We start from the raw sequence: 22,877 nt of genomic DNA on the forward strand, positions 1-22,877 counted from the left end.
CACACAAAATAAAAAGCAAATACTGTATACCTAACTTTTGATGTGAAATACTTAAAATTTTAAGCATTTCTGAAACTGGTCGGTAGTTTTGCTTCTATTTTGTTGGCAGAATGTGTAATTGGAGTAAGGCCAGTGTTCGGTATTACTATAGTTAGATATGAAAAACAGGTGGCACCAGGCTCTGAGCCTGTATTAACCAAGTCACTCCAACTTTGGGATGAGCATGTCTCAGATATTTCCCTACAGCAGACCATCACTATACAGAAATGCAAGGAATTTTCACAGCTTTGCGCTAAGGTTTTAATAAACCTGGGACTGGTAAGCAGAACCAGGCACAGAGAAACTTTTTCCTTCTTTACCCTGTTGTGACAGAATTTTTTGGCTCTAGAAATCAATTATTCAGCTTTCCACATTAGCAGCAGAGCATGCTATTATTTTCTTCTGTTTTTGTTATTTTGGCAGTGTCTGCTAATGGAAGGAGCTATACACATACCAAGCTGGATTCAACGTCTCATTAGAATGGAAAACCAATATCATGTTGGAAGCTGTTGTATTGCTTTGGTCATGAGGCTCTGTTCCTCAATAGTAGTTATTTAGTTGATACAGTTTTACACCAAGAAATCATACAAATATAGGCAAGTGTGAGCTGGTAGGTTCTGAGTCTCTCATCATTTCAACATATAATAAATTAATATCATGTGCATACCAGCTTTTGCTTACAATAACAAAAGCAAGGCAAGGAGATAGAGCTCACATGGTTCACTGTAGCCAGTTTATTTAACTAGGAGCTAAGAAACAGAGCCGTTTTCACCCATAACCAACTGCTTGGCTGAAGTGGAGATGCAATTTCAGTCAAACAACCTTCAACATTACACTGATGCACTTGGAAGCTTGTTACCTTTAAAAAAAAAAGAAAGAAAAAAAATATTAGCTTACCCAGTGTATCTTCTATATACTGTTACACCTAAAATATGCTCATTGCTACAACTTCATAGGCTAGTCATTGCTCAGAGGATGCTGACTGTACCCAACTTACTGCACTTTAGTTAGAAGAGCACAGTCTAAAGCCTGCCAAGATGAATTTTTAAAAACTTGTAAATCTCTCCAGAAATCAAGATGCAGTTAGAGTACTGCAAGAGTTCTCCATATCATTTAATAGCTAGTCTTCAACTACTGGTGCAAGGGTGTACTACAGCAAATCTACAATAGCTTTTCTCTCAGGTACTTGCATGCCCTATAACCTCTGCATCTTCAGTAATAACTTCAGCAATTTAAATGTATTATAACCCCGATCTATTAATCATAGACTAATCATGAGATAATTAAACCATTTCATAAAGTGAATTCAATTGTGAAACATGTTATAAACATGCATCTGTGATTCATCAAAAGTTAACGGGTGGTCTAACTGTGCTTCTAAGGGAAGCCTGTTTTTGCTTTACATCAAAAGACTTGTCATTTTCCTCAGTAACACAGTGAGAAAGTTCTGAATGAAGGATAAACGAGAGATGAAGGCCAACAGATGATGAATACAAGAAGAAGGTCAAAGATATAGAAATAAAAAAAAAGATGTCGGGGTATGGGTGGGGAGAGTAAAGGAGACGATCAAAGAGCCATCACAGAAAAGGAAAACTAAATATGATGTGATCAAAGACACGAGGGGGGTTAGCTATCTCCTTTTACCCCCGCTTGTTCAGTTAGAGTATGGCTTGCATTGGAAGATGGAGTAATGCAAAGTAAACTCCCTTTCAACTTTGATCTATTTAGTCAGGTCACACAGCACGACAGCTCAGTTAAAAAGAAACCCTCACAGTTTCTTGGAAATAAAACCGTTAATCGTCATGTACAAAAAACAGAAAACCAGCTTTGGGTCATAATGTCCCAGAGGTGTTCTGCCTTTTTCTTAGATATAATCACAGAAAAGAAAACTAACAGCCCAGTTTCGATTATATTTTCCATTTCATTTTGCAACTCTGATAAGTTTAGCAGAAAAGGCCAAATTCCAATTTCATGCTTTTCTCTGGCAACTCTACATTTCAGTCATTTCACAACCACCACAAAATGCCTTGATTATAGAGCTTTCTTGTTCAAAAGTAGCAAGGCAAAAATGGGCATGTTAGACACAGTAAAGCGTGCTAGTTATGAGGAGGAGAGAGCATAAAAAGGTGTTTTCCTTTATATGCTTCAAGTTTGTAACCCCAACTTCATATAAGATTATGCTAACATTTTTAAAAGCTTATTTTCAAACTTTTAAATCGAATTAGAATTCGCCAATGAAATAAAAACTCAGCATTCCAGATGCAACAGAGTGGATTAAAACATTATGGGGCTAACATTGGAAGTCAGAATTAGAAAAGGAAATTGTGGCTAAACAGATAGTTGCATCTAGTTTCTTAGACCTGTGCACCCATCACAATTATTCTGACACTAATACACAGTAATAACAAAGGCTTCTGAAACCTTTTGCATATTTTCTGCTTTTGACTTTGCCTCTGCATAATAGAGAGACACATTCAGACCAATACTACATGGAACAATGAATACACATAATATAATTTACGAAAATAGCTGTTGAAACTGAAGTTGACCTAGCTCTCTTCTATGTTAAATAGTTAGTTAATTACTTCCCAGTAAATAATGATCTATCCATTATGATGGAGGTGAATGGAATATATAATACAAAGCCGAGCTGTAGAATTAATCAAATTTTAATCTTGATCAAAATCTTGGTTTCCCACAATTAAATTAACACGACTGAGTGATACTGAAAATAAAAGCAAAAGTTATTCAAGCACTTCCTAAATCACCACCCAACAACACGCCTGCATGAGTCAATCCCAGCGGCTTCCTTCACCATGACGCTTCACCAAGTTTCCTGGACTGGCTTGGACAAGTAATACTGTATTAAAAAGCAGACAAAACTCAAATGTGCAGCAGAGCAGAAGCCACAGAGATAGGTCCTCAAAGTGGAGAATGTTCTGTTGTTTGGAAATACAGCAGATTTAGCAGAAGGGACATTAACCAGGAAGAAATCAGCGCTACAAAAGAAACACAGCTAACTTAATTCAACTACCTGAAAACACAGCACAAATTGCAGTATAATTAACGAATAAAGACTTGAATCGCCTAACATCAACTTAAATGTCCACAAAACCGAGCCTGCACACTGTATAGAGCTGCACAGCTCACAAAAATGCACTGAAATAACCAACCAATTGCATTCCATCTGGATTCACGTGGATGTGAGAGCAATGTAATGTTTGTGTAACTTTTTTACCATCAAATCACTGAATAATCACAACCGCATTTATTTTGGCCATAATTGTGCAGCCTTTGTATAAAAATTCTACAATTATAAAATGTTTAAATAAGTTGAAAGTTAGTGGAGGAACTTGACTATGTCCTGCTCACCTTCTGTGACAACATGGCACTCCCTAAGCATGTATCAAAGCAATCTCAATGACCTTGACATCTCTGTGTCATCTGCAATTGCAAAAAAGAAAATGCTTGTCCAAAAAAGCCATTATTCTAATCTCAAAAGAGGCTGCCTTTTGTCAGATAACCGTTACAAAGAGTGATATTATGGGAAGCAGTGCATTTACATGAGTGTGATTGTGCTGTAATGAGTGTGTGCATTTTCCAGAAGTGGGTCTGATGTTCCCCACAAGGTCCAATTACTCAAGCTTAGTAGATTCAGTGTTGTCTATTTGCATCAAAGCTGATCCACATCTAATGGGCTGACTGCAATGAACTTACAAGGATAGACTCATAAACAAGCAAATAAACATAGTACCAACGCCCAAATACTCCAGCATTAGAAACATTAATAAAGGAGCACAGTGGATATATAATGTGCACAAAACCTCTGGCGACCTGCAGTACTTCAGAATCCCATGCTCTTGTGCTGCTTGAATCTAGCATAGCATGACTGCTCTATAACGTCACTCATTCTCTCCAGCATTTGTTCCTGCTTACACTCTCTCACTCAGTCTGCAGCTCATTTGTGGCCTTTGAGAGTTAAAGGATTAGAAAGACTAAAGACTAAGTTAGAATTTCTAGGAGACTGTTTTGGATACTGTCCCAATCACCGCCATAAGCACTGCACACTGTTAAGAGCTAAAGCTGGCTCATGTAGAATTAGCCTTAAGCACATATTATTCAGGGAGTACAAATCATTCTCCATGTTAACCTCCCTAGCAAAGCATGTTCAAAATAAAATTTGTTGATTGAAATAGTGCTTCGTTATTGTAAATATAAAGTGGTGCAATTCCTTATTACATACAGAAAACTTGCAGCAAAGGCTAGAAATACATAATACCACACAGCTCCAAATTCAACCTTGCATCTTCTCAAAGACTGTAGCTACAATCGGGTGTGCTTAAAAGGCAAAATTCTTTTCCATTTTGGGGCCAAAGATAAATCCATTCTCCCTTTAAAGAGATTGATAGAGTTAACTCTAAATGTACTGGCTCAGCAAATCCACGTGCCTCACTTCAAAATCAATACTTAGCAGCTTTAAAATTATGTAAGAATCATCAGGCTCAGCAAGCATATGACCATGGAATCAAATTTGCCTCTGAATTCATTACATTTGATGGTATCAACTGTGCTATGCATTATTATTCTTCTATAGGTTTTTAAACCTTCTTTGCTCCTTCTAAGACAGCTATGGCTCACCACATGCTGAGCATATCAAAGTACGGAATATTTCTGCAGAGTACGGGATAAAAATAATAATAATTAGAATACATCAAAAGACAAGTAGAATAATGAATAGAGTTGTCGTAGAGATATGTGGATTATTATTCCATCCATTCACAATTTGCAACATATCACTATATTTCTGCATGTACTGTGTTAAACTATCCCCACTCCCTTTAAATGTTGCATGCACTGAGGAGATATTAAAAGGAGCACAAAGTAAGAGTATGGAGAAGCAGCATATCTGCAGAGATACAGCTTTGTAAGGTTGTAGAAGAGTGCAACCTACAAAAGAATACAAAACAGATGATGTAGATTAATATTGGAATTCTTAATTTATGGATAGGCTTCTTTTAAATTATCAGGGAATCCCCTCCAAAAAAAAGAAGACAAAAAAAGAAAGGAAATTGAAAGGTAAAACTTGAGACAATGATTACAGTTCACAGAGATGGAATGAATGGCTCAGCAGTTCTACTTAAGTCTGTTTATTTAGGTGTAGAGGTAGTGACGGAGACTGAATGTTAAATATTTGCTTTGCCAAAGCATTATTCAGCATATGCTGTATGCATTGTTCTCTAAACTCAGGGCTGGTTGGAGAGAGCCAACCAAATATTTACTGTGAGAGCTGAAAGGGCTTTTCTGCAAAAAGAACTAATCAATAATTTTCAGTCCCAGCCTCAATCACTTACAGAAGGTTAACAAGCCAATTCTTCTCCATGAGCAATGAGAACATATTTTTACAGCCGACAGTTTGGGGGAAAAAAAGAAGAAGACGCTGATAGCAGCATTTTATTTTTTCATAGGTATAGTGGGTAACGCATTCGCCTAACATAGGATTTATACTTCTGTGTTAAATCTAAGTCTTAGGTAAAGCAAACCCTTCTGAGACCCTACACCAGCGGTCGGCAACCTGCGGCTCCAGAGCCGCATGCGGCTCTTTAGTCCTTATAGTGCGGCTCCACGTGGTTTGGGAAAATAAATTAGAAGTATTTAGCTGAAGTGTATTTTATTTATGTTAGTTATTTTTTTTAAACTTGTAGTTCTAAATTGGAAGATTATTGTGACATTGAAATATAAAAATAAAATTATATTTTATTATTATTTTTTCATCGCTCAAAATAAGCGTCACACTCGCGAAAGCCAGTGTACCCGCTGAAACGCCGTGCATTTATAGAGACTTTCAACCCCAGGTAGGCCAGTTATGGATCTTCGGATCCACATTATGTCAGCAGCTATTCTCCACCGTGAACTATGTTAAAAACAAACACCGCTCACGCCTCACAGATGACAGCTTACAGTCCTGCGTAAAGATGAAAGTGACTTCGTACAGCCCTGGTTTGCAGACGCTGTGTGCAGAGGCTCAGGAGCAGAAGTCCCATTGTAAACACGTCACGGCAGACCCGATGATGTTTCCATGAACATGCTTTTCAGCATCTCTTTATTGACCACTTTTCACACACGGTTGCTGTACGCATACGGGTGCCGCTCAGGTGCGTCCGCCTCCCCTGCAGCGGTGCTGCAGACCACACCCCGCCACACACATTAACCTGGTAAAATACATATTTAGGCAGAATTTTGCAAATATATATTTGTCATTTTGTAGCAGCATAGTGCTTTTTTTCCAATTATTTTTTAAAAGTCAGGTCAAGGCTCTAAAAGTCCAAAGAGGATATAAGGGTGGTGGCTCACAACAGTTTTTGTTTGCTACATGGATCATTTTAGTTCAGCTGGGTGTCTTTCCTTTTGTTATATTTTTTTAAGACTTCAAAATGTGTTAATTACATAAATAAAATGTAATTTTCTCTGTAGCACTTCATGGATTTCATAAGCAACACACCTTAGTTGTTCACACAAAGCATAAAGGTAAAAAACAATATATACAGTGTTATCTTCATTTTAGATGTCAAAAAGTATTTGCGGCTCCCAGTGTTCTCTTTTGCATGGAAACCGGGTCCAAATGGCTCTTTGGGTCTTAAAGGTTGCTGACCCCTGCCCTACACCATAACTTAACATGAAATGTGAAATTTAACCACACATCACATTGTAACTATTGTCATAGGTCTGCTCAGTAGAACTGATTCCGCCTATCCATTTTCTGGCTACTTTTTCACTGCAGTTTTTGTATGTCTCAAAGTCTCAATATCAGTCAGAGATTCACAGATGTCAGCAAATTCCTGGCCAAAACTACCAGAATGGATATGAGGGAATGTACAAAGAAATGGAACATCTAATATAAGATAAACATATCGGCCTCTCGGAAAAAAAGAAAAGATACAACAAAGAGTGAAAAAAAAACAAGAAGTCCCAGGATTTTACTTGTTTCTCTAGAGGCTGATACATTAAAGACCAGGCCGTGATCACAAGGTCATTAAAAGGGCTGCAACAACTTGTCACCATAAGAGATATCGTCAACTCTGAAAATTCATCGACGCAGAATTTTATTGTCGACACGTCCTATTCTAAAACCCCGGAAATGTGCTTTTGTAACTATAGGAAGCTATGGGGGGAGTATTGACTATATTGTCTGCCAAGACTTCACTCAATACTAATGAAGAAGAAAAGTAGCGCAAACGACAAAACAGGAGGATGGCAGAAAATGGAGAAAAAGACTTTAAAAAAATGTGAAAGCATTTCACAGAATGAAACAGTTATCTGCAGACTGCGTAAAGTGGAGCTTTCCTTCCACGACAACAACTACTGCAGTGCACAAACAGTTTTAGAGAGTTAAGCTAGCTTGCCTGTCAGAAACTTCTCGTGGATGATGCAAGATCTTTTTCAGAGCCTCTGCTTTGTTCTGTTTAACTAGTATTAGGCACCAGCATATAGATGAGTTTGTCCTGTAAAGAGGCTCATGCAGCTTTCAAATTTTTCCTGGGTCATCATTTTCATTTGATGAGAAACAGGGTGATATTTACAGATGGGCAGGTGAGGCACTGGAGCCTAGAACAGGAGGTTTTCCCATAGGAAGTGGACATAAGAGTTATTGAAATAATCATCAACTAATCGATGGAAAATGGGCAGACTACAAAAAAAGAATAATAGTTATTTGCAGTCCTAGTAATTAAAACATTAGGTACCATGCACAAAACAGGAACAACCTTTTGCACTTTTGTGAGTTAAGAAAACACAGGCAAAGAAAACAAAGAAAAAGCTTATATAGTGATTTAGTTCTCATCAGGCTCCACATTATGTTTCTTGGTTAGATGCCACTAACCTAACTAAAGTCAGCATATGGCTTGTTAAGGTTAATGATTCAACAGCTGATCTCTTGAGACTGAATATGAAATAATCCCATTTGGACAAACTTTGTGTTACTACTTTTGTCAACAGTCGTTGTGCGTGAAGGAGCTACATGAGTTGCACCAACAGAGAGTCCAGCACAGAAGCAGTAGGACTAAAAACAAAGCAAAGAGATGTGTGGATGTTACTGCGTACTATGACATTTGCCCAGTTAAACAGAGTTAGCTGTAGGGTATTAAAACATTGTCTTATAAGAAAGATGGAAAGTTAATGAGATCAACAGCATTTCTTATGGTCATTAAGTTTAAACTTCTAGAAAAGCTTTTAAACAGTATAGGGTTTAAAATATTCATATTATGCATAAAAATGGGGTCAGCAGTACATCTGGGACTCATCTTATAATTGCATTAATTTGGGAATAACAGCCAAAAAATATATAACTATTGGGTGTATTTACTGTGTTTAAATAACAGTAGAAGTTTTTACATCACATTTGTTAAGGTAGTCTTAGTTTTGAGTGAGGTGAGCTGTATTTTCAAACATGATCTAAACTGGAAACACAACAGTATTATTATATAATAAAAATATCTTTGCTTGCCAGACGCTTAATACTAATGTCTCATTGATAAGCCAGTTTCATTTATTTTTCAGAAATCCTACACTTAGCTAATTTCTTACACAATTTAAATACACACACACACACACACACACACACACACACACACACTTGCATTAGCTACTATACAGTAAAGACATTTAAACAAAAGATAATTGGACAGCTCCAGAGAAAGGGCCTGCTGAAGCAGAAAAAAAATATCATGCTTCTTGTTAAGGTTTTTCAGCCAGGCAGACGAGTCCCCCGGGGTTATCGCATGGCAATTTCATTCTTACAGCTCTTTATGTGTGTGTATTTGTCTGTAGTGCTAGCTCGAATACAGCATGCTTTCGGCTTTATTAACTCCCCATCCACTTAAAAGGTTATGTAAAGATGACAACAGATGTCTCAGAAATGGAATAGTAAAAGTCGAATATAAAGAAAATTGTATATCCTATACTGTGTAAATATAACTAAATTCAAAAAAACGTACTAAGAACTTTTTCATGATGTTGCCTCATTATCTGTCTCTGGAGCAAGTTTACAAACTGGTGGTGGAATTAAAAAAAAAATACTGGACATCCTGAAGATTGGATGCATTTCACTGTGTGTGCACACAAGGTTAAAGTACAAGTGGACATCCACAAATTGATCAGCCCATTTGGCACAGACAGATGTTTTATTTATGCAATTATTTTGACCATCAAAGGAATTGTAAATGAAGGAAAGACATACATGAGCAGCACGAGGAAGTAGAACAAATGAGTCTCTTAACTGCCACAAAACCAGGACTCCACAGATAACAATATGCTAGAGGAAACATCCAATTTCAGATAATACACTTCAATTTATATGACCTTAAGTATGCAAAGATATCACCAGCTTAAGTCTTAAGTCAGACAAAGTAAAACAATCACAAAGAAACCTACAAGCACAACTCAAGGATCAACTGTGGCAAGGAAATAATTAAGCCATCTGCAATTAGATCCATAAGTCTTCGGGCAATTACGAGTACAAGTACAATTACAAGTTTTGCCATTTTGTCTCTGTGAACCACTATAGTGGAGTTTAAATTAAACAATCAGGTTTTGATTGAACACTTTAACTTGAGGGATTTAATGAAAGTATTACATTGACTGTTTGGTAATTACGGTTGATTTTATACACAGTCCCAAATTTTCAATACTCCAAAGTAACACAACAACTGACTCAAAAGCAGGTTCATGGCAGAGTGAGGCCTTTTCACACTGGATTACATCACAAATTAAGCAAATAAAAGATCTGCAGTTTATTCCAAGTGCTTAACTTGATTTTGTATCCTTAAGTGGAACTTTCAATATGAGAGCCAAAGAGATGTCAGCACAAGAGAGGGAAGTCATCATTAGGCTGAAACAAAACAAACCTTCCACAGAGATAACAAAAACTTCAGAAGTGGCCAAATCAACAATCTTTAAAAGAAGGAATGCACTGGCCAGCTCAGCAACACTGAAAGGCCGGAAAGACCACAGAAGACAACTAAAGTGGACGATTGCATAGTTGGTTTAAAAGAGGAAAGAAGAAGGGAAAAAACAAACAAACAAAAAAAAGACACCTTCCCAACATCTATCCAAGTCAAGAATGTTAGGCATATGATTATCAAAGTATACAATCAAGAGATCCTTGCCTTCATGAATGTAAACACAGTTAACAACAAGGTCTAAACCACTGTCTGCACCCAGAAGATTACACTTGGGCAGGGAAACACCAATTAGGTTTTTTTTTCCCCTAGACTCTACATCCCCTAACTCTTTGGACGGATCCAAACCATACCACATCATCTGTCTAAAATGATTGAGCCAATAATATAGCATGGGAATGTATGACCAGTAGAACTGAGCCACTAGTGTTTATTGATAGTGTGACGGCTGCTGCAAAAGTGACGCCACTTCACAGTGCAAATGGATAAAGATGCAGGATGTACTGCAAAAGCAAACTAAAAGTTTCTCTAGATAAAGAACTTATATTCAACAGCCAAGTCGGTCACCTGATCTCAACCTAGCAGAGCATCTTTGTTTTTGTTTTTTGCAGATACTAAAGCCATAGAGACCCCCCCACCCCCCAAAAAAAACACATTTAAAAAAAGCTCATAGCTCAAGTTCATAACAACAGTAACAACTTTTACTTTCCATTTCAAACCCTCATTCTTTCCAGTAAACACTATCAGAGATCAGGACCCCTGAGATCTTTCACTCCCTTTTTCTCCCTATCATCTGTGTCTCACTATCCATTGCTCTCCCTGGTCTGCTCCTCTCCCAGTCTAAGCTGAAGCCCTAAATACTCTTCCTTTTCTTATTATTAATAATGACATGCATCTCAGGCAGCATCAACACAGAGTCACATAGGAGATCTTGACTAAAAGATTTACTGGCTGCATCTGTAAATTTACACACAGGAGACCCATCCACTCTCAGAGCTGTCATTTATCACCACTGAAATTTGTTTTAGTCAACAAACTTTGTAGGTGTCAAGCTTTTGTCTGCTGCCAAGAATTTCAGGGAGTGTTAGGAGTGTTAATTTCCATTAACACTTCAAACACAGAAAAAAAATACATAAGACATCTTTTGGATAAAATAGAACAATTTGCTTCATTTAAAAAAGGATGATCAATGACTAATTTTGAAAATGTATCGAAGAACATCACTGAACTCATAAAAGCAGCTTAACTACACCCACAGTTCTAAAATATGCCATCTGGCAGCATTATGTGCATATGTTTTTATACGACTAGATACTTTTTGCAGATGTGCCAAAGTTTGCAGCCAAACACATGATAAACTTTAGAGAAGGCACAAAGCCAGGATAATAGTGTAGCATTCAGCCAACAGTGACTTTAGTACGTCCATGTATGATGACTTTTATCCAACAAAGAACAGGTGGAACTGTACAGAATCAAGCAACCATGGATTTAACAGCAGAGATCCCCTGCAGAGAAGTGTGTGGTGCATTGTCCTGTTCTTGTTATATACAAATGAAGATGAAGATGAAACCACAAAGTTACAAAAATGATCTGTTAATTCAAGGCCTTCTTGGCAATTACAGTGACTCTGATTTAACATTCAGCCACTACATATCTAAGAAACTACTGTTTATCACCTCAAAGTAAACATGACGTAAACTAAAGAGATGCCATTTCATCCCAAGTCAATAAGTGAAGTTGTTCATGTTAATTACACACGTGTACAATAAATATATATCATGACAAGCGTGTCTATAGAATAAGGTTATATAAATCCATCCACAGTACTCATTGTGATGGCTCCCATTACAGTAGGACTCAAAAGGTGAAAACAATACTAGTCTATAACTGTCAAGGCTAGTAACAATCTCCTGCTTGGTCCATTAGTGCTTGAAGAATAGACTATTCCTGAACTGAAAAGCAATCTTCTTGAAGGACATGTCACGATGCAAGAAGCAGTACAAGCTGATAGAAAAGACTTGTTAGAAATCAAGCAGTCAAGAAAATTGACTTTGATTTCATTGTTGTGATGTTAAGTCCAAGTCGACTCTAGTCAAATAATTTAAAAAAAAAGGAAAACGAAATGATAATGATGAGGGATAAGAGGTTGAAGGCCTAAAGAAAATACACACATCATGCCTTTATCTGAATTTTCTTTACACATTCCATTATAGAAAAAAGAGATTTTCCTCTACTTCAATTTCATGTCAATTTATTGGATGATATACTGTGCAGGCTGACACCAATATAACAGCAATGAACTGATGTGGACCTGGCAGATTTATTGGTCAGGCTTTATTAAAAACAAAACAGCAGCAGCTTATTTCCTGGTTGTCTTCTCTTATTCTAAACCCGATTACATGACAGATTGTAATGCATTACATTACACATCTTTAGTGGGGGCAGATTTTAAAGAATCATGAACTGATCCGTCTATGAAAAGGGTTTTTTTTTTTTAAATAAATAACACATTTCCATAAGATCAATTCTTCTCATCACTGATAGTGCTTGGCTTCGTTTTCATTTGATCTGGCAACTCCTTACCCCAAAGGAGGGTTGTTATTACCTACAAATTGGTGTGACAGATTGAGAAACATAGCTTCGTGAAATGTCCGGAATCATAACGCACTGGCAGACTTTTTAGTAATCAAAGAGTGTCGGTACGCTGTGTAATGAAAATGAATTGTACTGAAACAACCCTTATTATTCAGACCAGATACAGACCGTAAAAGTATTTTTCTCCCTTTGAGCCATTTCTATTTTCAGTATCTTCAGATGGAGGTTTTGGCCACATAAACTTGTTGGAAAGTCAATTTCATTCAGTAACTAAAGTTGATTATTAATACTTGTGAAAGCTCAGATTTTAACAAAAACAGCACATCAGCTAATTATACGGATGGTTGACTTTTATGAGGGCAAGCTCACTCCTGTGCTACTGCTCTTCTTTTTTCCTCCGTTCTGCGTTTCTCCCTTCATTTCACACTGTACAGATGAGAGGAAGGATGTGGGGTACAAGCTTTGTTTGCACAAAACAAAAGCTGAGAACACCATGAAGATTACTTTTTCCATGTACACAGGAAATTGCACTGACATCTTTGCTGTGTTAGAGAGCTAATACATATGGTCAGGGCACACGATGCCAAAAACATGTGTTGTGTGGTTCTCTACACAAATAATTACCTCCTCTGGCCACATCACCTCATCTCTGGCGTATTTGGGCCACCAACACTTCCACAACATTCAGAAACAGCAAAAATAAACTGCAGCAGTCAAATGTATTGTCTAAGCTTGCAAGGTACAGTGAACCTCCCTCCTCAAAAAGAAAAAAAAACCCTGCACAGTGCCTCGTTTCCCATCTCCTATCTGCTTTACGTGTTAGCACACTCTGTCCTAAACAAAGAGCCCTAAACATAGTAGAGTTTCACAAGCAGCAGCCAAAGAGAGAAGAGTTACAGGGAGCTGAAGGGAGTCTTCCAAGCCAGCTACACACTGCCTCCACCACACAAATCATCAGATTCCTGTGAAAAAAAAGCACCCTACTGTTTTCTGTTGGGGGGAAAAAAAGCCACACACACACACACACACACACACACACACACACACACACACACAAAAGCAGTACCAACACAAGCAGCTGAAAAGCGCACAGGACTACCACTTATGAAGAATAAATGGATGATAAACTGAACGAACATGAAATAAAATGTATCCTGGACAAAAGAAGCTGCTAGATGATGAAATCCTCATAAACAGTTTAGTTACAGAAAAGTACAACAAAAACAGCTTTCAGAACTTCAGCCGCATGTGCTGGTTAAAAAATGTACACCCAACCCATGCTTATTATGTTCCTATTTTTCTTGGACCAAACAGGCTGGCCATCTCTGCAGGGGATGGCTTTGTATGCACAACACCAAACACAGCACAGTCAACCTGCAGAGCACCTAAGCCTTTCATCTATCAGCTACACCTGCTGCATCCATGTGTATGTCCTGTATGAGTGAGAAGATGTATTAGACAACAAAACATAAGGAAACTGCATTATGGGTATGCATGATTATGTCCCTGTGTTTCTATCAGAAATATTTCGTTTAAAAAGTGATAACTTCAACAAGTGTAACAATAAATCAGGATGCAAGGGGTTGAATCCCATGCCGGCTGTCATAGGGCAAGAGGGAGGACACACCCTAGAGAGGTGTGGAGAGGATTGGAACACAGGACCTTTTTGCTGTAAGGTTGCTGAGCTAACCACCACATCACTGGAAGAAGATGGATGGATACCAAAAAATGAAGTTGATTAAAGCCATTTTATCCAAATACTCGTGCCCAAAAAAAAAGAAAAGAAAAGAAATCAGTTGGGATATCAGGTTCTGTGTTTAGGTCACAGAAGAGGACAAAGACTTCCCAAATCACACTCACTCCATGGCTGGATGCTGAACTTGCACTGGAGACTCATCAGTCTGGATGACAACCCAAGGTCTGCTAGCAATCGAGCATCAAGGTCAAGTGAGTTTTAGCCATCCCAATAAATTCTGTTTTTCTGCATGAGCAAAACTGTTATCCAGCAATTCTTTACAGACCATCTGACCAAACCTTTTTTTTTTTCAGATCAACAAAAAAAAAAAAAAAAAAAAAAGGAAATAGTGTGCATGCATACTTATGCACACTATTCCACAAAATATTGCCATTTCATCTCCTTAATCTTTTTACCTCATCTACCTATCACTTCTTTTGCTTATTACCTTCAGCTCAGGACACTTGAGGACCAGAACCTTTCATAAAACTTTTAAAAGCCTTCATCAAGGGCCTAGGGGAGATAAGAGGCAAAGAAATAAGGGGGAAGCTGACATTAAAAAGGGTGCAAAAGTGAAAGGTGAAGACAGTTTGTTTAAGAAAGTAGTCAACCTACCATGAAAAATGAGCTGAACTACAAGAACCTAATTAGTCTAGATAAGCCCACCATAGCACAATGACACAAAGAGGCTCTAGTATGGATGAGACACACGCACAAATGCATGAACATAACCACACACATTCCTTACAGGGATTGTGTTATTAGTGCCATGCTGATGTATCTACTGTTGTGCGTGAGTGGGCTGTATGTCTCTGCTCTCAGTAAATACTGGGAGGCTAGCATCAGTCACTGCTGCTCCACTGGCAACCCACAGAGGTAACAATCTTCAGAACAGAACCCAGGTCATCCACACACCCACGTCTGGCTGAACCTCGTTAAAAAACATTTGTCCAGACTCCCCAAGATGTTTAAAGAAGTTATATCAGTCAGATACAGCAGGAATGCTACAGCAAACTAGAAAACTCTGTAAAGTACACTGAACTGAACTTTGCACTATCCCCAGAGGCACAATTTTCTTTTCTGTCTTCTTGTCTTAAAAGTTTAAGTAGGAATGGCTTATTTTCAGCTAGAAATGATTTTGTGTCATTTTAACTTTAAAAACAAAGTCGTATCTCGGTTATTTTGTTCTACGAACAATATCTAACGCACAGGTAAAGCACAGCTTTGCATTTTTTTCTTCTGTTTGATTTCAGTTGTGCTGTCTGAAGAGCTTTTCTCGTACACCCTTTTTCCTCAGACATGTGCTTCTGTGAGAGTCCTCCAGCTAGTCTGTGTTGAAAGACATGTCAAGCAACTTGTAGGTGTTTGCTGATTCTGCAGAACGACATTAAGGCCACAACAGTTTCTTCAATATACTATTGATATTTTTTCCCCCCTTTTTGGTCTTAAAAGCATGTTTCAGCAGTTAACATGGTTACCTTCTCCTCTGTCATTTATACATAACATATTTGATGAGAAAGATCAATTTGCTTTTTTTTTGCTTTTTTTTTTTTAAATACATAAAACCAAATCTATTCCAAAATATCTTAAAATCAGGTCATAAATATTGCATGTTTTGTACATTGTCTAACGCTGCCTCAGTTATAGGCTTCAGATTTAACAGTGGTCAAATTTCAACTGACCTGAAGTAGTCCTTCAAACGTGATACAGTCAAACTACATTCTTCCTTTGAGGACTGAATAATTGTAAACAATTGCCAAATTTAATTTGAAATTAGTGTTTCACCATTCAGTGGTTCTTTGTGGGGAACTGCTGAATGTTTTTCCATTTTAGTAATCCAGTTTCTGTGATTTCTGTGGGGAAAGGTTAAACCAAAAGGAGGTAGGACTCGAGGGACACCTTTAAAGGTGCAATTAAATATAACAAAATATCATCGGTATGTGCAGTCTTGTTGTCGCATTTTAATGTTGTTGGTCTGTTTTATAGGCCCAGGCAAACTTTTAAAAAAAGTGTACAAAGGCATTGCTGGAAATCAGCTGACTAATTTATTAGGGATAGTATTCATTTCTTATCCTAAGCTATCCCCTTCCGGCTAAAGTTAGAGAAACCCTGGCAAATAGACACAGAAACTAAGGTGTATGGATATGAACAGAGAATTTCAGACTTCTGTGTCTCTGGACCAGGTAACCAAGGTCATACCTGATCTGATTTTTTAGCTGGTCTGAGCAGCTTAATGTACCACTGCGCTACACAATCCACTCGCCCCATCTCAGCAGTGAATCAATAATCACAAGGGCACTGATGATGAATGGAGTCAAGCTGAAAGTACACAAATGCAATACGCAAGCTAAGTGTGGTAACTGAGAGTTTTGATCATTTTTAACACCACAAGGGTGCAAGACAGATGACAGCAACATTAATACATAAACACACTTGTCGTAAGTCACTGGCTCCAATTAACAGTATTCAAAGTAAATGATCCCTGTGTGTTACATCATTAACTAGAGCATTACTGCATTACATTATTCAACATTTAATTAAGTTGGTGTGATGAAAAAGAAGCTTAAACTTTAAAAACAATCACCACAAACAGGAGACCAGCATTAGCTTCAGCACATGTGTAAGAGCCAGCCAACATATGAAATTAAACATGTAATCCAACCCACAAAATAAGATGCCTGCATAAATGCAATTCATGAATACAACCATGTCATTGAATGCCTTAATGGAAATTCATGTAAAGCTCCCAAGTGCACAAAGGATGTGTCAGAGACTCTGATAACTGGTTGTAGGATGGCGGCTTACATCAACCCAGGAAAGCTGATCAACCCCCAAAGCACAAAAAAATGAAAAAGAAAAGACAGTGTGTTGTTCAAACAAGAAAGGGTACAAAGTGGAGCAAATATATCCTTCCCCCTCAGATTGGGAAAAAAAATAAAACCATGCAGATTATCAGCCCATCTCATGAGAACCATCTGTGTCTTAATCAGCATAACGAGCTTCACATCTCTCTGGCCAAATATTCAGTGGGTGGTCAAATGTTTCATCCCTAAGGGCCAGGAAAAAAAGCCCAGTGATCAAAGACAAAAACTTACCAACCAACTTGGTCAATGTTAAGCTTCTGCAATCGTTCCAGCAAACATGTTCTCCTGAAAACTTTAATATGCACAAAAAAAAACAAGAAAAAAAAAACCCAGGCTACAAATATACATCATCCAGTTTGTCCCTTTTCAGCCACCAAACAGTCTTTTCTCTTTGGATAAACTGCAACAGAGAATAACTTACTGTTTTGGGGTTTCATGGGAAATGAAATTACAGAGAAAAGCAACAAGAACTTTTTTATCAAGCTTTACATATTCAGGGATAGAGCAGTCAAGACTATTTTTGTGATTTTCCATAAAAACTTTTTAAAAAGTAAGCCATTTTCTGATGGAGATCTTATCAAAGACTTTCTGGTGGACTGTGCCATGCTAATATGCCATGAGGAAGAAGAAAATAAGCACGAGTGAATGTACTCTTCTTCAGAAGAACTGTACCAAGACAGATCGAGCAGACTGGTTTTTTCCTTTTTATCCTTGGCTCTGAACAAAAGCTGTGATGTCCGCAACACAAGCCAGTTACTCATCTTTGTACGTGGGATAATGAAAGAGTTTGAGATTATGGAGGCGCTGACAGCAATGCACTCAGTGAAAGGGACTACGACAGGGAGTGATTTGTTCACGAAGGTAAGTGCATGCTTTGATGGGCTTGGGCTGAAATGGGACACACTCGTGGGCGTTTTACCCGATGGTTGTCCAAATGTGACATTGAAAAATGTTGGACTTTTGAATGAGATGCAAGATGAAAAGACTGAAACGAACCCAGAAACTGGTATTTTTACACTGTATTATACTCCAGGTGATCTAAGTCAGTGCTAAAAATTAACCATGTTGTTAATGAATAGTTAACTTGGTCAAGGCAAGAGCGCTGAATCACATAGTTTGTTCGCAGTTTCGGAGGAGCACGAGACTAAACGTTGTGACAGAGGCTACCACACAGCTGTCAGGTGGCTCAGCCTGGGCAAACTGTTAAAAAGAATATGGGACTCAAAAGCATATATACTTAAGAGTTTTGTGAGAAGAAATGCAAGAACACTCTAGAGCTCTCAGATGCGATGTTGATGTGACTGCACTAATGAACTAAATACCAAACTGCAGGACAAAGGCCTATCTGCAGATGAAATGCAGTTTCTTTCAAGTCAGCCTGAGAGCAACATTCTTACTCGCATGCCAACAGTGAAGATGTTGGTTCTCTTTGGATCCACCGTTCTACGAGAACAAATATCCACAGTTTAACAAATCCAGTTACAGATTCATTCTCAATGACAATCACCTCTCCGCTGTCTTTTCGATTTTCCACACAGACTTTGACCCAGACTCTTGTGCACTTGTTCAAACCCAAAACAGACTACATTTGTCTCTCTGAACAAGAAAAGAGGAACTGAAAAACTGAAGATGAAGCAATTGGACTACAAGCAAAATGCCCACAGTACTGATAAAAGTCTGAAATGTTGCAAAAACTTAAATTATAAATTGTTGGCATTTTACTATGCCCACTGCATATATTCATGGCCTAATTATAAAATCTACTATTAAAAGTGGAATTTTATGAAGAGATAAAAATCAGTATTGAGCAGAACTGAGTTCATCATATTGATGGAGCCTTCCACAACACACCTTATTCTCATTCAGGCCCTTATGAAAGTTAATGATCCACCAGTGACATAAAACTGTGATGACACTGTGGTCTGGCATGTGAACAGGGATCAATCACAATGAACTGACCCCAACAGTGCTTGAAAGAGCTAGGAAATGAAATAGTGAGAAAGAATAGAAATTATGCAACCTCACATTAAGTTGAATAACAACTAGCATAGGCAGTAATATGAATAACAGATATCACTGGTTTAGTTTTACATTGTGTATATACATACTAAATCTAGACTGTGATTGAAACAGTCTAAAAAAAATGCAGAGAAGTACATCAAACAAATTAGGAGAGGAAGGTGATCATGCACACCAAAAAGTCAAGTGTTTTTTTAAGAGCTCTCTGCTAGACCTTGTGGGCAAAAAAAGAACCCCTCCTCTAGTGGAAATCAGTTTATTGCTACAGGGAATTTAAGATTATTATCAGTCTTCTTTGCTAACATAAGATTAATTTACAAGCTTTCACTCTAAAGTCAAACAACAGCCAGCTAAGTGAGCTAAACTAGTTTCGTTTTTCCTCCAGCAACATGTAATTTGTAGTAAGTGGCACTGCTCACCAACTGGCAGGTCTCCAGGCTTTTTTGTTCCATTAATAAATGTAGCTCTAAGACAAACAGCCACGTGCTCAACAAACACACAAGTCAAAGACTTGAGTGAGTCAGTGATTTATTACAAAAACATCTTGATTGTTCACGTATACAGATGCTCCTCTTTTGACAACACAAAAGCATATGATCCTGGAATAAGTGCAGAAGTCATGTGGTTTCATTCTGCTACCTTACTCAGTTTGAGAGTGAATCTCTTGTGGCTGTCTCTACAGTACAGCTTCTTGTACTTTAGGCTTCCTTTAGCCGTGACATCCCACCTATTACATAACTCTGCCACTGCTTGGCCCCCAGGCTTCAAGTATATGCCACTGTCGCCATGAGACTGTCAACGAGCACCATCCCCCACCCTTATACGCGCACACACACACACAGTACTTTTACAGTTACACACATCCTGAACACGTAAGCAACACAAGCTGCCCTCTGTTTAAAATGCCCTGGGAGCCATGAGCTGACTAGTTTCAAACTTGTGGTTTTATTGTGCAGCACATTCATAGGAAAATGCACATAAAATTTAGAACAATGCTGTGCTGGCTTAAAATCCACATGACTTGTGGAAACAGAAGTAGTGAAGGCACTACTTCTGTTCCCACATGTGATACAAAACATCAGCCGAGTCAGGAGACCACTAATGCAGACAGTCAGAGTGTCTAGGGAAAGATAAATGGGTGCAATGGTGGTGATAGCAGAATTCTCAGACAGTGTATTCTCTGGATGTCTTTTGGTACAACATGCATTCCTACATACAAAAAAATGATGACAGCATGTGAAACGTTTCTTATGTCCACATAAATTTTGTGTAAACCAATGCAAAAACCTAGCAAAAAATAATAAAAGAAGTGGGAATGCAACAGTTCACAGTCCTTTTACAACAGCATGCCTATCCATCCTTAGACCAAGGTTGGAGCCAGTGACTGTAGAAAATCTCTATAAAAGCACGGTTAGGGGTCGAATAAGGGCAGATTTTGTAAATATTTATCTCAGTACATCTCTGCAGTGCATTTCAAATCAAACCAGATTGAAGTGCATACTTTCTGGTGTAATTCAAGAGGTTTTAACAAAATGACTGTATTGAGTGTTTTGTACTTGCAACCATTTTTATACACAGCCCAATTTCAGTTCTGAATTAACAAACTACCAGCTTTTAGTATAAGAGCTGGTTTTAATATTGGGAGTAAAAGTCCTTCGCCACAGACATTGCCTTGAGATGCTCTGCCAGGTCTTTACTGCAACCATCTTCAGTTGGTCTCTGCATTCAGTTTTGTCTTCAGTAACTAAAAGTCATGCTCCACTTGGCTGGAATAGGGAGTACGACTTGGCCATTGAATAACATCCCATTTCTTTGCCTCGAGAAACTCTTTGGTTGCTTTTGCAAAATGCCTGGACGGCCCATTTGGACTGAATTAATCAGTTTTCACATCATCAATAATGCTACTTCCACTGGCAGCCAGACATGACCATGTATGTGTGCCTCTGCCATGTTTGACAGATGATATGGTATGCTTTTCTTTTCCATAGATTTCTATTGCAATCACTGTGGCACAAATTAATCTTGGGTTTATATATCCAAAGTATTTTCTTCCCCCAGTCCTGGACACGTGCATTCAAAACCACCAAACTTTTGCAATAACAACAGGCAGACTGTCCACTAATAAATCACTTGAGGATGTTTAAAAATGCTAAAATAAGTCACCAAATACCATTACTTAGGAGGTCCATGTGGGTAAAGATTATGTTTGGAACACAGAGTTGAGAATCTGAGAATAATGCTCAGCTAATGAATAAAAAAAATATCCAGTTATCAAATTTTGGAGGTATTTTTTGTTTAATTAACTATGTGCCCGTCATCTATGGATATGATGGTCAGTGAATTGATCAATTACTCAACTGCCCCGATTGCAACTGTTGTAAAATGTGTAGTAGTGGGCATTTTTTGGCTTAGATAAAGTAGTAGCAACACAATGATGGCAACAAATGAATGCAGAAAAAGATAATGAGGAGAGATATCAAGTCAAACTTAAAATTATTTAACAAGCAAAGGACAAACAACTGCAGCAATTCCAGCAACTCAAATGGAAGCCAACTAATGACACCAAGCATGTTTTTTTCTTAGACAACAACACAGTATCGTAGGTGTGGAGTCATTAGAAAACATGTCAGCAAGGGGCTTTGATGCTCACACACGCATGTTCACCACCTAAATCAAATGTCTTTACAAACGTCTGGACTCCCTTGGCCTATTCTGACATGCATTTCTTTTTTATTTTACTCTTGTGAAACAAGTAGAGCAGACATAAGGAGTATCAAAGTCAGTGAGGATTAAGACATAGATTAAAACACATGACGTTAGGTCAGGCAAAATAACAACATAGATACCCAATTTTCAGATACAAAGTAATTTTGAATTTAACAAAAAGCTACAACATCGGATAATTACCACATTTTTCTGCCATACAAAATAAGCAATTAGGACATCCAGTGATTTTAATATATTTCACAGTGGCCAAGCTCAAATGAGATACAAAGGTGAACGCTGCTGCAGGGGACGTGACGAGACTGGCATTACAAGAAGTGAATATCAAGCAATACTTATTTCCACATGAAAGGCGAAATGACTCATTGTAAACCCTTTAGAAAAACAGTGTCCACTCTCTGAAAATTTGTGGCTTGCGCTCGCTACAGCTGCCTTTCATGTACATGTATCTGAGGGTGTAAATAAAGAGGCTGACTGTTGAGTAACTTGCCTGCTGCAAGGCAACCTTGAATTTGAATCCAACATAGACAGAGCTTTACTGGCTTTGAGCTGTTTGGTTATACTTTAAATTCCTCATAATCATTCTTAAGTTAACTATAACCCTCGGTCATGCAATCTACTGCTGCCAAAGCAGTGTTCAAGACAGATTAATAATGAAAAATGTATCCGATTTTCACAAGCAGTTTTTCTGGCACAAGAATTAAGAGGATCTAGATATTCTCCTCATGAACAATTTGCCTGGATAATTCAATTAACAAGTAATACATCAGCTAATGTTCCAACAATAAGGGAGAAAACCCCCAAACTGAAACAACTGAAACCTGAATTTCTGGTGAAGCAATTCATCAATTTCAGCTTAAATCTAATCTATTTAAAAAGATTGACCTGAAGCCCTGCAGCAAATTGATTTAGTGTGTCATTCTGCTGGCAGGGGAAAACGTAAACATG

At 38.0% G+C, this 22,877-nt stretch overlaps 1 protein-coding gene across 2 annotated transcripts in view; it reads right to left on the reverse strand.

Annotated features, from left to right (window-relative positions):
- The window catches only part of stxbp6 (syntaxin binding protein 6 (amisyn)), a 66,125-nt gene that overhangs the window by 32,641 nt on the left and 10,607 nt on the right, over window positions 1-22,877 (reverse strand). The window lies entirely within an intron of this gene.

This window comes from Pelmatolapia mariae, linkage group LG16_19 (assembly GCF_036321145.2).
Source record: "Pelmatolapia mariae isolate MD_Pm_ZW linkage group LG16_19, Pm_UMD_F_2, whole genome shotgun sequence".
NCBI lineage: Eukaryota > Metazoa > Chordata > Actinopteri > Cichliformes > Cichlidae > Pelmatolapia > Pelmatolapia mariae.